The sequence below is a fragment of the Xenopus tropicalis genome, chromosome 2 (genome assembly GCF_000004195.4).
Source record: "Xenopus tropicalis strain Nigerian chromosome 2, UCB_Xtro_10.0, whole genome shotgun sequence".
NCBI classification, from domain to species: domain Eukaryota; kingdom Metazoa; phylum Chordata; class Amphibia; order Anura; family Pipidae; genus Xenopus; species Xenopus tropicalis.
The window spans coordinates 180,701,996-180,716,930 of NC_030678.2; positions in this window are offsets into that span (position 1 = coordinate 180,701,996).

The window sequence follows — 14,935 nt, forward strand, 5'->3', positions numbered from 1 at the left end:
AAAGTAAACAAGTTTGTAATATTTCAGACTTACAATCATTTATACTGTTTTCATGCAAAGGTTTTCCCTCTAGCATAACTCCCCTTATAAGTACCATGTTGACCTGTTTTGGTTTATAGTTTGTGGGGTAGTGTTTGTGGTAGGTCCACTAGAATTGAGTGTTAAATGTTGTCTGCCCAGTGACGCCAGATTTGGATATATTTCAGCATCTGTCCTTTTTTGTCCAGTATGGTTCTTTCGAGTGAAGCTAGGTCCTCCATTGCTTTTTTCCATTCTTGGATAGAGGGAGGCGCTGTGTCTTTCCAGTGGAGGGTTAAGATCCTTTTAGCTTGGAACAGTGCCTTGGTGATAAAGATTTTCGTGTGTAGATCCAAAGAGGCATTGAGGTCAAGTATCAGGAGACATTAAAAGCTACTTATTTAATTGAATATGAGAAACAATGTATCTAAGTGCAGGTGTAGCTTGTTAAGATTTCTGGGTTCTCTGCCAAAAGCTACTTATTTAATTAAATATGAGAAACAATGTATCTAAGTGCAGCTGTAGCTTGTTAAGATTTCTGGGCTCTCTGCCAAAAGCTACTTATTGAATTAAATATGGGAAACAATGTATCTAAGTGCAGCTGTAGCTTGTTAAGATTTCTGGGTTCTCTGCCAAAAGCTACTTATTTAATTAAATATGAGAAACAATGTATCTAAGTGCAGCTGTAGCTTGTTAAGATTTCTGGGCTCTCTGCCAAAAGCTACTTATTGAATTAAATATGGGAAACAATGTATCTAAGTGCAGCTGTAGCTTGTTAAGATTTCTGGGCTCTCTGCCAAAAGCTACTTTCAATTAAATTTGTATCTTTTTTTAGCTTCAGTGCAGGAGATCAAAGGGAAATGAGGGACTTTTCTGTAAGAATCCGGGACTGGGGGCTGAGCTGTCAAAAGAGGGACTGTCCCCCGAAAATCGGGACAGTTGGGAGGTATGCATCAAGTCCAACTCTTCCAAGTAATCCCACCCCCACACAAACCCATACTGACCTATCTATACACTCACATTCATAAACTATATATATACAAACATTAATACTAACTGTAGGTATTAGTATCCCAATAGCCTTGGGTATTCTGTTTGATCAAGAACTCATCCAGGCCCCTCTTATAGGCATTAACAGAATCTGCCATTACCCCATCTCTAGGGGCATTCCCCAACCCCCTCACTGCCCTCACCGTGAGGAACCCCCTACCCAACATCCCCCGGCAGGGCATTCCCCAACCCCCTCACTGCCCTCACCGTGAGGAACCCCCTACCCAACATCCCCCGGCAGGGCATTCCCCAACCCCCTCACTGCCCTCACCGTGAGGAACCCCTACCCAACATCCCCCGGCAGGGCATTCCCCAACCCCCTCACTGCCCTCACCGTGAGGAACCCCCTACCCAACATCCCCCGGCATGGCATTCCCCAACCCCCTCACTGCCCTCACCGTGAGGAACCCCCTACCCAACATCCCCCGGCAGGGCATTCCCCAACCCCCTCACTGCCCTCCCCGTGAGGAACCCCCTACCCAACATCCCCCGGCAGGGCATTCCCCAACCCCCTCACTGCCCTCACCGTGAGGAACCCCCTACCCAACATCCCCCGGCAGGGCATTCCCCAACCCCCTCACTGCCCTCACCGTGAGGAACCCCCTACCCAACATCCCCCGGCAGGGCATTCCCCAACCCCCTCACTGCCCTCACCGTGAGGAACCCCCTACCCAACATCCCCCGGCATGGCATTCCCCAACCCCCTCACTGCCCTCACCGTGAGGAACCCCCTACCCAACATCCCCCGGCAGGGCATTCCCCAACCCCCTCACTGCCCTCCCCGTGAGGAACCCCCTACCCAACATCCCCCGGCAGGGCATTCCCCAACCCCCTCACTGCCCTCACCGTGAGGAACCCCCTACCCAACATCCCCCGGCAGGGCATTCCCCAACCCCCTCACTGCCCTCACCGTCAGGAACCCCCTACCCAACATCCCCCGGCAGGGCATTCCCCAACCCCCTCACTGCCCTAACCGTGAGGAACCCCCTACCCAACATCCCCCGGCAGGGCATTCCCCAACCCCCTCACTGCCCTCACCGTGAGGAACCCCCTACCCAACATCCCCCGGCAGGGCATTCCCCAACCCCCTCACTGCCCTCACCGTGAGGAACCCCCTACCCAACATCCCCCGGCAGGGCATTCCCCAACCCCCTCACTGCCCTCACCGTGAGGAACCCCCTACCCAACATCCCCCGGCAGGGCATTCCCCAACCCCCTCACTGCCCTCACCGTGAGGAACCCCCTACCCAACATCCCCCGGCAGGGCATTCCCCAACCCCCTCACTGCCCTCACCGTGAGGAACCCCCTACCCAACACCCCCCGGCAGGGCATTCCCCAACCCCCTCACTGCCCTCACCGTGAGGAACCCCCTACCCAACACCCCCCGGCAGGGCATTCCCCAACCCCCTCACTGCCCTCACCGTGAGGAACCCCCTACCCAACATCCCCCGGCAGGGCATTCCCCAACCCCCTCACTGCCCTCACCGTGAGGAACCCCCTACCCAACATCCCCCGGCAGGGCATTCCCCAACCCCCTCACTGCCCTCACCGTGAGGAACCCCCTACCCAACATCCCCCGGCAGGGCATTCCCCAACCCCCTCACTGCCCTCACCGTGAGGAACCCCCTACCCAACACCCCCCGGCAGGGCATTCCCCAACCCCCTCACTGCCCTCACCGTGAGGAACCCCCTACCCAACACCCCCCGGCAGGACATTCCCCAACCCCCTCACTGCCCTCACCGTGAGGAACCCCCTACCCAACATCCCCCGGCAGGGCATTCCCCAACCCCCTCACTGCCCTCACCGTGAGGAACCCCCTACCCAACATCCCCCGGCAGGGCATTCCCCAACCCCCTCACTGCCCTCACCGTGAGGAACCCCCTACCCAACACCCCCTGGCAGGGCATTCCCCAACCCCCTCACTGCCCTCACCGTGAGGAACCCCCTACCCAACATCCCCCGGCAGGGCATTCCCCAACCCCCTCACTGCCCTCACCGTGAGGAACCCCCTACCCAACATCCCCCGGCAGGGCATTCCCCAACCCCCCTCACTGCCCTCACCGTGAGGAACCCCCTACCCAACATCCCCCGGCAGGGCATTCCCCAACCCCCTCACTGCCCTCACCGTGAGGAACCCCCTACCCAACACCCCCTGGCAGGGCATTCCCCAACCCCCTCACTGCCCTCACCGTGAGGAACCCCCTACCCAACATCCCCCGGCAGGGCATTCCCCAACCCCCTCACTGCCCTCACCGTGAGGAACCCCCTACCCAACATCCCCTGGCAGGGCATTCCCCAACCCCCTCACTGCCCTCACCGTGAGGAACCCCCTACCCAACACCCCCCGGCAGGGCATTCCCCAACCCCCCTCACTACCCTCACCGTGAGGAACCCCATACCCAACATCCCCCGGCAGGGCATTCCCCAACCCCCTCACTGCCCTCACCGTGAGGAACCCCCTACCCAACATCCCCCGGCAGGGCATTCCCCAACCCCCTCACTGCCCTCACCGTGAGGAACCCCCTACCCAACATCCCCCGGCAGGGCATTCCCCAACCCCCTCACTGCCCTCACCGTGAGGAACCCCCTACCCAACATCCCCCGGCAGGGCATTCCCCAACCCCCTCACTGCCCTCACCGTGAGGAACCCCCTACCCAACATCCCCCGGCAGGGCATTCCCCAATCCCCTCACTGCCCTCACCGTGAGGAACCCCCTACCCAACACCCCCCGGCAGGGCATTCCCCAACCCCCTCACTGCCCTCACCGTGAGGAACCCCCTACCCAACATCCCCCGGCAGGGCATTCCCCAACCCCCTCACTGCCCTCACCGTGAGGAACCCCCTACCCAACATCCCCCGGCAGGGCATTCCCCAACCCCCTCACTGCCCTCACCGTGAGGAACCCCCTACCCAACACCCCCCGGCAGGGCATTCCCCAACCCCCTCACTGCCCTCACCGTGAGGAACCCCCTACCCAACATCCCCCGGCAGGGTATTCCCCAACCCCCTCACTGCCCTCACCGTGAGGAACCCCCTACCCAACATCCCCCGGCAGGGCATTCCCCAACCCCCTCACTGCCCTCACCGTGAGGAACCCCCTACCCAACATCCCCCGGCAGGGCATTCCCCAACCCCCTCACTGCCCTCACCGTGAGGAACCCCCTACCCAACACCCCCTGGCAGGGCATTCCCCAACCCCCTCACTGCCCTCACCGTGAGGAACCCCCTACCCAACATCCCCTGGCAGGGCATTCCCCAACCCCCTCACTGCCCTCACCGTGAGGAACCCCCTACCCAACACCCCCTGGCAGGGCATTCCCCAACCCCCTCACTGCCCTCACCGTGAGGCACCCCCTACCCAACATCCCCCGGCAGGGCATTCCCCAACCTCACTGCCCTCACCGTGAGGAACCCCCTACCCAACATCCCCCGGCAGGGCATTCCCCAACCCCCTCACTGCCCTCACCGTGAGGAACCCCCTACCCAACATCCCCCGGCAGGGCATTCCCCAACCCCCTCACTGCCCTCACCGTGAGGAACCCCCTACCCAACACCCCCCGGCAGGGCATTCCCCAACCCCCTCACTGCCCTCACCGTGAGGAACCCCCTACCCAACATCCCCCGGCAGGGCATTCCCCAACCCCCTCACTGCCCTCACCGTGAGGAACCCCCTACCCAACATCCCCCGGCAGGGCATTCCCCAACCCCCTCACTGCCCTCACCGTGAGGAACCCCCTACCCAACACCCCCTGGCAGGGCATTCCCCAACCCCCTCACTGCCCTCACCGTGAGGAACCCCCTACCCAACATCCCCCGGCAGGGCATTCCCCAACCCCCTCACTGCCCTCACCGTGAGGAACCCCCTACCCAACACCCCCTGGCAGGGCATTCCCCAACCCCCTCACTGCCCTCACCGTGAGGAACCCCCTACCCAACATCCCCTGGCAGGGCATTCCCCAACCCCCTCACTGCCCTCACCGTGAGGAACCCCCTACCCAACACCCCCCGGCAGGGCATTCCCCAACCCCCTCACTGCCCTCACCGTGAGGAACCCCCTACCCAACATCCCCCGGCAGGGCATTCCCCAACCCCCTCACTGCCCTCACCGTGAGGAACCCCTACCCAACATCCCCCGGCAGGGCATTCCCCAACCCCCTCACTGCCCTCACCGTGAGGAACCCCCTACCCAACACCCCCCGGCAGGGCATTCCCCCACCCCCTCACTGCCCTCACCGTGAGGAACCCCCTACCCAACACCCCCCGGCAGGGCATTCCCCAACCCCCTCACTGCCCTCACCGTGAGGAACCCCCTACCCAACACCCCCCGGCAGGGCATTCCCCAACCCCCTCACTGCCCTCACCGTGAGGAACCCCTTACCCAACATCCCCCGGCAGGGCATTCCCCAACCCCCTCACTGCCCTCACCGTGAGGAACCCCCTACCCAACATCCCCCGGCAGGGCATTCCCCAACCCCTCACTGCCCTCACCGTGAGGAACCCCCTACCCAACACCCCCCGGCAGGGCATTCCCCAACCCCCTCACTGCCCTCACCGTGAGGAACCCCCTACCCAACACCCCCCGGCAGGGCATTCCCCAACCCCCTCACTGCCCTCACCGTGAGGAACCCCTTACCCAACATCCCCCGGCAGGGGCATTCCCCAACCCCCTCACTGCCCTCACCGTGAGGAACCCCCTACCCAACATCCCCCGGCAGGGCATTCCCCAACCCCCTCACTGCCCTCACCGTGAGGAACCCCCTACCCAACATCCCCCGGCAGGGCATTCCCCAACCCCCTCACTGCCCTCACCGTGAGGAACCCCCTACCCAACATCCCCCGGCAGGGCATTCCCCAACCCCCTCACTGCCCTCACCGTGAGGAACCCCCTACCCAACATCCCCCGGCAGGGCATTCCCCAACCCCCTCACTGCCTCACCGTGAGGAACCCCCTACCCAACACCCCCGGCAGGGCATTCCCCAACCCCCTCACTGCCCTCACCGTGAGGAACCCCTTACCCAACATCCCCCGGCAGGGCATTCCCCAACCCCTCACTGCCCTCACCGTGAGGAACCCCCTACCCAACATCCCCCGGCAGGGCATTCCCCAACCCCCTCACTGCCCTCACCGTGAGGAACCCCCTACCCAACATCCCCCGGCAGGGCATTCCCCAACCCCCTCACTGCCCTCACCGTGAGGAACCCCCTACCCAACATCCCCCGGCAGGGCATTCCCCAACCCCCTCACTGCCCTCACCGTGAGGAACCCCCTACCCAACACCCCCTGGCAGGGCATTCTCCAACCCCCTCACCGTGAGGAACCCCCTACCCAACATCCCCCGGCAGGGCATTCCCCAACCCCCTCACTGCCCTCACCGTGACGAACCCCCTACCCAACATCCCCCGGCAGGGCATTCCCCAACCCCCTCACTGCCCTCACCGTGACGAACCCCCTACCCAACATCCCCCGGCAGGGCATTCCCCAACCCCCTCACTGCCCTCACCGTGAGGAACCCCCTACCCAACATCCCCCGGCAGGGCATTCCCCAACCCCCTCACTGCCCTCACCGTGAGGAACCCCCTACCCAACATCCCCCGGCAGGGCATTCCCCAACCCACTCACTTAGGAACTCTTATTAGATAGGATGAGCACTTACTGCCACTGTTATATAGTGTCAGGCAGGGGGTGGGCACTCCCTTTTTCAAGCAGAAGGTTTGTGTTCCAGGGGAGCTCTAGAGATACATGTCGGGGAGCAGGAACCCCATGAGTAAGTCAGTGTGCAGGTTATATATCTGTAAGAGCACGGCCTAGGAGTGTGAGTTAGTTCAGAGTGCTTGTATCTCTTGGCATTCCCAATGACCAGAGGTCACAGGCTTGGCACCAGGATAAACTGGTCATGGAGTAGGCTCTCAGGCTCGGTGGCCACGGCCAAGTCTTGGCTATCAGCTTTGGCCAGTTTATTCCAGAGCTATTACAGACTTACAGTAAATATATAAAATAATGAGTGAAGCCAATTTACGATAGAAAATGTAGGGTATGAGTTCCATTGGGATGATTTTGTTTCCTTTCTCAGTTTGATGGTTCTGGATATTTAATGTGGAGTTTCTGTAACTTTCAGTTCCTAAACTGTAACTACTGAGAGATAAACAGATACAAGTTCTGCTTTCGGTGCCGGTGGCCCATGTGGCCTCTATGTGCAAAGAGCTGAGCAGGAAGTTCCTCAGGAAGTGCAATAAAAAAGAGATTTATCCCTTCTCTTCATTTCACACAGTGGTAAGTCAGTAACTTAAATCATCATTTATGGATCAGAGGAGCAGGACTGGGCAGGGAGAATAGAGCTATGGAACTGGGGTAGAACTTAGTATAAAGCTGTGGGGCTGAGAGAGAGGGGTAGGACTGGGCAGGGAGAATAGAGCTATGGAACTGGGGTAGAACTTAGTATAAAGCTGTGGGGCTGAGAGAGAGGGGTAGGACTGGGCAGGGAGAATAGAGCTATGGAACTGGGGTAGAACTTAGTATAAAGCTGTGGGGCTGAGAGAGAGGGGTAGGACTGGGCAGGAGAATAGAGCTATGGAACTGGGGTAGAACTTAGTATAAAGCTGTGGGGCTGAGAGAGAGGGGTAGGTCTGGGCAGGGAGAATAGATCTATGGAACTGGGGTAGAACTTAGTATAAAGCTGTGGGGCTGAGAGAGAGGGGTAGGACTGGGCAGGGAGAATAGAGCTATGGAACTAGGGTAGAACTTAGTATAAAGCTGTGGGGCTGAGAGAGAGGGGTAGGTCTGGGCAGGAGAATAGAGCTATGGAACTGGGGTAGAACTTAGTATAAAGCTGTGGGGCTGAGAGAGAGGGGTAGGTCTGGGCAGGAGAATAGAGCTATGGAACTGGGGTAGAACTTAGTATAAAGCTGTGGGGCTGAGAGAGGGGTAGGACTGGGCAGGGAGAGCTATGGAACTGGGGTAGAACTTAGTATAAAGCTGTGGGGCTGAGAGAGAGGGGTAGGTCTGGGCAGGGGGAATAGAGCTATGGAACTGGGGTAGAACTTAGTATAAAGCTGTGGGGCTGAGAGAGAGGGGTAGGACTGGGCAGGGAGAATAGATCTATGGAACTGGGGTAGAACTTAGTATAAAGCTGTGGGGCTGAGAGAGAGGGGTAGGACTGGGCAGGAGAATAGAGCTATGGAACTGGGGTAGAACTTAGTATAAAGCTGTGGGGATGAGAGAGAGGGGTAGGACTGGGCAGGGGGAATAGATCTATGGAACTGGGGTAGAACTTAGTATAAAGCTGTGGGGCTGAGAGAGAGGGGTAGGACTGGGCAGGGAGAGCTATGGAACTGGGGTAGAACTTAGTATAAAGCTGTGGGGCTGAGAGAGAGGGGTAGGACTGGGCAGGGAGAATAGAGCTATGGAACTGGGGTAGAACTTAGTATAAAGCTGTGGGGCTGAGAGAGAGGGGTAGGACTGGGCAGGGAGAATAGAGCTATGGAACTGGGGTAGAACTTAGTATAAAGCTGTGGGGCTGAGAGAGAGGGGTAGGACTGGGCAGGGAGAATAGAGCTATGGAACTGGGGTAGAACTTAGTATAAAGCTGTGGGGCTGAGAGAGAGGGGTAGGACTGGGCAGGGAGAATAGAGCTATGGAACTGGGGTAGAACTTAGTATAAAGCTGTGGGGCTGAGAGAGAGGGGTAGGTCTGGGCAGGGAGAATAGATCTATGGAACTGGGGTAGAACTTAGTATAAAGCTGTGGGGCTGAGAGAGAGGGGTAGGACTGGGCAGGGAGAATAGATCTATGGAACTGGGGTAGAACTTAGTATAAAGCTGTGGGGCTGAGAGAGAGGGGTAGGACTGGGCAGGGGGAAGAGAGCTATGGAACTGGGGTAGAACTTAGTATAAAGCTGTGGGGCTGAGAGAGAGGGGTAGGTCTGGGCAGGAGAATAGAGCTATGGAACTGGGGTAGAACTTAGTATAAAGCTGTGGGGCTGAGAGAGAGGGGTAGGTCTGGGCAGGGGGAATAGAGCTATGGAACTGGGGTAGAACTTAGTATAAAGCTGTGGGGCTGAGAGAGAGGGGTAGGACTGGGCAGGGGGAAGAGAGCTATGGAACTGGGGTAGAACTTAGTATAAAGCTGTGGGGCTGAGAGAGAGGGGTAGGTCTGGGCAGGAGAATAGAGCTATGGAACTGGGGTAGAACTTAGTATAAAGCTGTGGGGCTGAGAGAGAGGGGTAGGACTGGGCAGGGGGAATAGAGCTATGGAACTGGGGTAGAACTTAGTATAAAGCTGTGGGGCTGAGAGAGAGGGGTAGGACTGGGCAGGGAGAATAGATCTATGGAACTGGGGTAGAACTTAGTATAAAGCTGTGGGGCTGAGAGAGAGGGGTAGGTCTGGGCAGGGGGAATAGATCTATGGAACTGGGGTAGAACTTAGTATAAAGCTGTGGGGCTGAGAGAGAGGGGTAGGACTGGGCAGGAGAATAGATCTATGGAACTGGGGTAGAACTTAGTATAAAGCTGTGGGGCTGAGAGAGAGGGTAGGTCTGGGCAGGGAGAATAGATCTATGGAACTGGGGTAGAACTTAGTATAAAGCTGTGGGGCTGAGAGAGAGGGGTAGGACTGGGCAGGGAGAATAGAGCTATGGAACTGGGGTAGAACTTAGTATAAAGCTGTGGGGCTGAGAGAGAGGGGTAGGTCTGGGCAGGGGGAATAGAGCTATGGAACTGGGGTAGAACTTAGTATAAAGCTGTGGGGCTGAGAGAGAGGGGTAGGACTGGGCAGGAGAATAGAGCTATGGAACTGGGGTAGAACTTAGTATAAAGCTGTGGGGCTGAGAGAGAGGGGTAGGACTGGGCAGGGGGAATAGATCTATGGAACTGGGGTAGAACTTAGTATAAAGCTGTGGGGCTGAGAGAGAGGGGTAGGACTGGGCAGGGAGAATAGAGCTATGGAACTGGGGTAGAACTTAGTATAAAGCTTTGGGGCTGAGAGAGAGGGGTAGGACTGGGCAGGGGGAATAGAGCTATGGAACTGGGGTAGAACTTAGTATAAAGCTGTGGGGCTGAGAGAGAGGGGTAGGACTGGGCAGGGAGAATAGAGCTATGGAACTGGGGTAGAACTTAGTATAAAGCTGTGGGGCTGAGAGAGAGGGGTAGGACTGGGCAGGGAGAATAGAGCTATGGAACTGGGGTAGAACTTAGTATAAAGCTGTGGGGCTGAGAGAGAGGGGTAGGACTGGGCAGGGGGAATAGATCTATGGAACTGGGGTAGAACTTAGTATAAAGCTGTGGGGCTGAGAGAGAGGGGTAGGACTGGGCAGGAGAATAGAGCTATGGAACTGGGGTAGAACTTAGTATAAAGCTGTGGGGCTGAGAGAGAGGGGTAGGACTGGGCAGGAGAATAGATCTATGGAACTGGGGTAGAACTTAGTATAAAGCTGTGGGGCTGAGAGAGAGGGGTAGGTCTGGGCAGGGAGAATAGAGCTATGGAACTGGGGTAGAACTTAGTATAAAGCTGTGGGGCTGAGAGAGAGGGGTAGGACTGGGCAGGGAGAATAGAGCTATGGAACTGGGGTAGAACTTAGTATAAAGCTGTGGGGCTGAGAGAGAGGGGTAGGACTGGGCAGGAGAATAGAGCTATGGAACTGGGGTAGAACTTAGTATAAAGCTGTGGGGCTGAGAGAGAGGGGTAGGTCTGGGCAGGAGAATAGAGCTATGGAACTGGGGTAGAACTTAGTATAAAGCTGTGGGGCTGAGAGAGAGGGGTAGGTCTGGGCAGGGAGAATAGAGCTATGGAACTGGGGTAGAACTTAGTATAAAGCTGTGGGGCTGAGAGAGAGGGGTAGGACTGGGCAGGGAGAATAGAGCTATGGAACTGGGGTAGAACTTAGTATAAAGCTGTGGGGCTGAGAGAGAGGGGTAGGACTGGGCAGGGAGAATAGAGCTATGGAACTGGGGTAGAACTTAGTATAAAGCTGTGGGGCTGAGAGAGAGGGGTAGGACTGGGCAGGGAGAATAGAGCTATGGAACTGGGGTAGAACTTAGTATAAAGCTGTGGGGCTGAGAGAGAGGGGTAGGTCTGGGCAGGGAGAATAGAGCTATGGAACTGGGGTAGAACTTAGTATAAAGCTGTGGGGCTGAGAGAGAGGGGTAGGACTGGGCAGGGAGAATAGAGCTATGGAACTGGGGTAGAACTTAGTATAAAGCTGTGGGGCTGAGAGAGAGGGGTAGGACTGGGCAGGGGGATTAGAGCTATGGAACTGGGGTAGAACTTAGTATAAAGCTGTGGGGCTGAGAGAGAGGGGTAGGACTGGGCAGGAGAATAGAGCTATGGAACTGGGGTAGAACTTAGTATAAAGCTGTGGGGCTGAGAGAGAGGGGTAGGACTGGGCAGGGGGAATAGAGCTATGGAACTGGGGTAGAACTTAGTATAAAGCTGTGGGGCTGAGAGAGAGGGGTAGGACTGGGCAGGAGAATAGAGCTATGGAACTGGGGTAGAACTTAGTATAAAGCTGTGGGGCTGAGAGAGAGGGGTAGGACTGGGCAGGAGAATAGAGCTATGGAACTGGGGTAGAACTTAGTATAAAGCTGTGGGGCTGAGAGAGAGGGGTAGGACTGGGCAGGGGGAATAGATCTATGGAACTGGGGTAGAACTTAGTATAAAGCTGTGGGGCTGAGAGAGAGGGGTAGGACTGGGCAGGAGAATAGAGCTATGGAACTGGGGTAGAACTTAGTATAAAGCTGTGGGGCTGAGAGAGAGGGGTAGGACTGGGCAGGAGAATAGAGCTATGGAACTGGGGTAGAACTTAGTATAAAGCTGTGGGGCTGAGAGAGAGGGGTAGGACTGGGCAGGAGAATAGATCTATGGAACTGGGGTAGAACTTAGTATAAAGCTGTGGGGCTGAGAGAGAGGGGTAGGACTGGGCAGGGAGAATAGAGCTATGGAACTGGGGTAGAACTTAGTATAAAGCTGTGGGGCTGAGAGAGAGGGGTAGGACTGGGCAGGAGAATAGAGCTATGGAACTGGGGTAGAACTTAGTATAAAGCTGTGGGGCTGAGAGAGAGGGGTAGGTTTGGGCAGGGAGAATAGAGCTATGGAACTGGGGTAGAACTTAGTATAAAGCTGTGGGGCTGAAAGAGAGGGGTAGGTCTGGGCAGGGGGAATAGAGCTATGGAACTGGGGTAGAACTTAGTATAAAGCTGTGGGGGTGAGAGAGAGGGGCAGGTCTGGGCAGGGAGAATAGATCTATGGAACTGGGGTAGAACTTAGTATAAAGCTGTGGGGCTGAGAGAGAGGGGTAGGACTGGGCAGGGGGAATAGAGCTATGGAACTGGGGTAGAACTTAGTATAAAGCTGTGGGGCTGAGAGAGAGGGGTAGGACTGGGCAGGGGGAATAGATCTATGGAACTGGGGTAGAACTTAGTATAAAGCTGTGGGGCTGAGAGAGAGGGGTAGGACTGGGCAGGGGGAATAGATCTATGGAACTGGGGTAGAACTTAGTATAAAGCTGTGGGGCTGAGAGAGAGGGGTAGGACTGGGCAGGAGAATAGAGCTATGGAACTGGGGTAGAACTTAGTATAAAGCTGTGGGGCTGAGAGAGAGGGGTAGGACTGGGCAGGGAGAATAGATCTATGGAACTGGGGTAGAACTTAGTATAAAGCTGTGGGGCTGAGAGAGAGGGGTAGGACTGGGCAGGGAGAATAGATCTATGGAACTGGGGTAGAACTTAGTATAAAGCTGTGGGGCTGAGAGAGAGGGTAGGTCTGGGCAGGAGAATAGAGCTATGGAACTGGGGTAGAACTTAGTATAAAGCTGTGGGGCTGAGAGAGAGGGGTAGGACTGGGCAGGGGGAATAGAGCTATGGAACTGGGGTAGAACTTCTGAGAAAGTCTGAGGAAAGGGAGTTGTCTGGCTGGGGCTATTGCATGTTGACCCCTAAGCTCATGTGACTGAGGGACGTTGCCCAGGGAGTGTTTGTAGAGAAAGAAAGATGAACAGACCCAGATACAGGGCCGATGTGCTTAATGGCTGCTATGTACATTTCTACACTCACTAACTAGTGCTACTCATCTCTTACTCTGCTCTTACCATCACTTTACTAACCAGCAAGAAACCTACAGCCAAACTGGTTACCCCCACTGTAAATCTCACTTTCTCTGACTCAGACTTAGATTGTAAGCTCTTGCGGGCAGCCCCCTACTTTCTAACAATATCCAATTGTATTTGTCAATGACTTTTGGAAAGATATTTTGCAGTGTATGTTAAGCATTTGGTCTTGTATGTGTATCCGTTACTCTGTAAAGCCCTGTTTGAAATGATGGCGCTATTTAAATAATAATAATAATAATAATAATAATAATAATAATAATAATAGCACCATAGAATTAACAACAACAATAACCATAATAATAATATCTCTATAATAATAATAATAATAATAATAATAATAATAATAATAATAATAATAATAATAATCACTATTGAAAAATATATATACAGGTATCGGACCCCTTATCCGGAAACCCGTTATCCGAATTACGGAAAGCCCGTCTCCCATAGACTCCATTTTAATCAAATAATTCAAAATTTTTAAACGGATTTCCTTTTTCTCTGTAATAACAAAACAGAACCTTGTAATTGATCCCAACTTAAGGTCCCCATACACAGGCCGACTATAGCTGCCGATATTGGTCCTTTGGCAGCTAATCGGCCCGTGTATGGGCAGAACAGAGCGGCCTGGCCGACCGATATCTGGCCTGAAATTGGCCAGATCTCGATCGGCCAGGTTAGAAAATCTGGTCGGATCGGGGACCGCATCAACGAGCCGATGCAGTCCCTGATCCGACCAGATTTTCTAACCGACTGCCCCATAGTTACTTTCTACCCGATATCGCCCACCCGTAGGTGGATCGAGCGAGCGGATCTTATAGTGTATGGGGACCTTAAGATATAAATAATCCTTATTAGATGCAAAACAATCCAATTGGGGTTAATTAATGTTTTATTGATTTTTTAGCAGACTTAAAGTATGGAGATCCAAATTACGGAAAGATCCCTTATCCGGAATACCCTTGGTCCCGAGCATTCTGGATAACGGGTCCTATACCTGTACTGTAAAAGAAAATAAAAGGACAATATAGATAATAATAATAATATCACTATATAAATAATAATAATAGCACTATAAATAACAACAACAATAATAATAATAGCACTATATAAACAATAATAGCACCATACAAATAACAACAACAACAATAATAATATTAGCACTATATTAATAATAATAATAATAATAATAATAATAATAATAGCACCATAGAAATAATAACAACAACAACTTTATGTTGGGTTGAAAAACGGGAAGTCACTGATTGGCTGTTGTTGGCTCCTCCCACTTTTGAAGCCTGATTGGCTGTTAGTGGCCCAACCCACTTTTCCTATTTTTGAACTGCAGTCCCCCAGTGACCAACTTTGCAAAGTTTGGGGACTCAGGCATAAAAATTGTGAGACTGACAGCATTTTACACTTCACCCTTGAAAGTAAATAGGTGAAATGTGATTGGCTGTTGGTGGCTCTGCCCAGTTTTCCACTTAACTTTGAAAAGTTAAAACTTAAATAATGGCATCAGTTTAAAGACCAATGAAATTTAATGGATGGAAATGGATTGGATGTTGGTGGCTCCTCCCACTTGTTCTAACCCTGATTACGTAGCCAGCCAGTTGTTTTTGGGAACCCTGACATAAATAGTGTGAGAAAGGCAGAATTTTAAATTTAAACCAAAAAAAATCAAACGTCTCCACCAACTTTTTAAAACCTAAAAATGCCTTCCCCTAGTGACCCTGGTGTTAATACTGTGAGAATGGCAGCAGGTTGG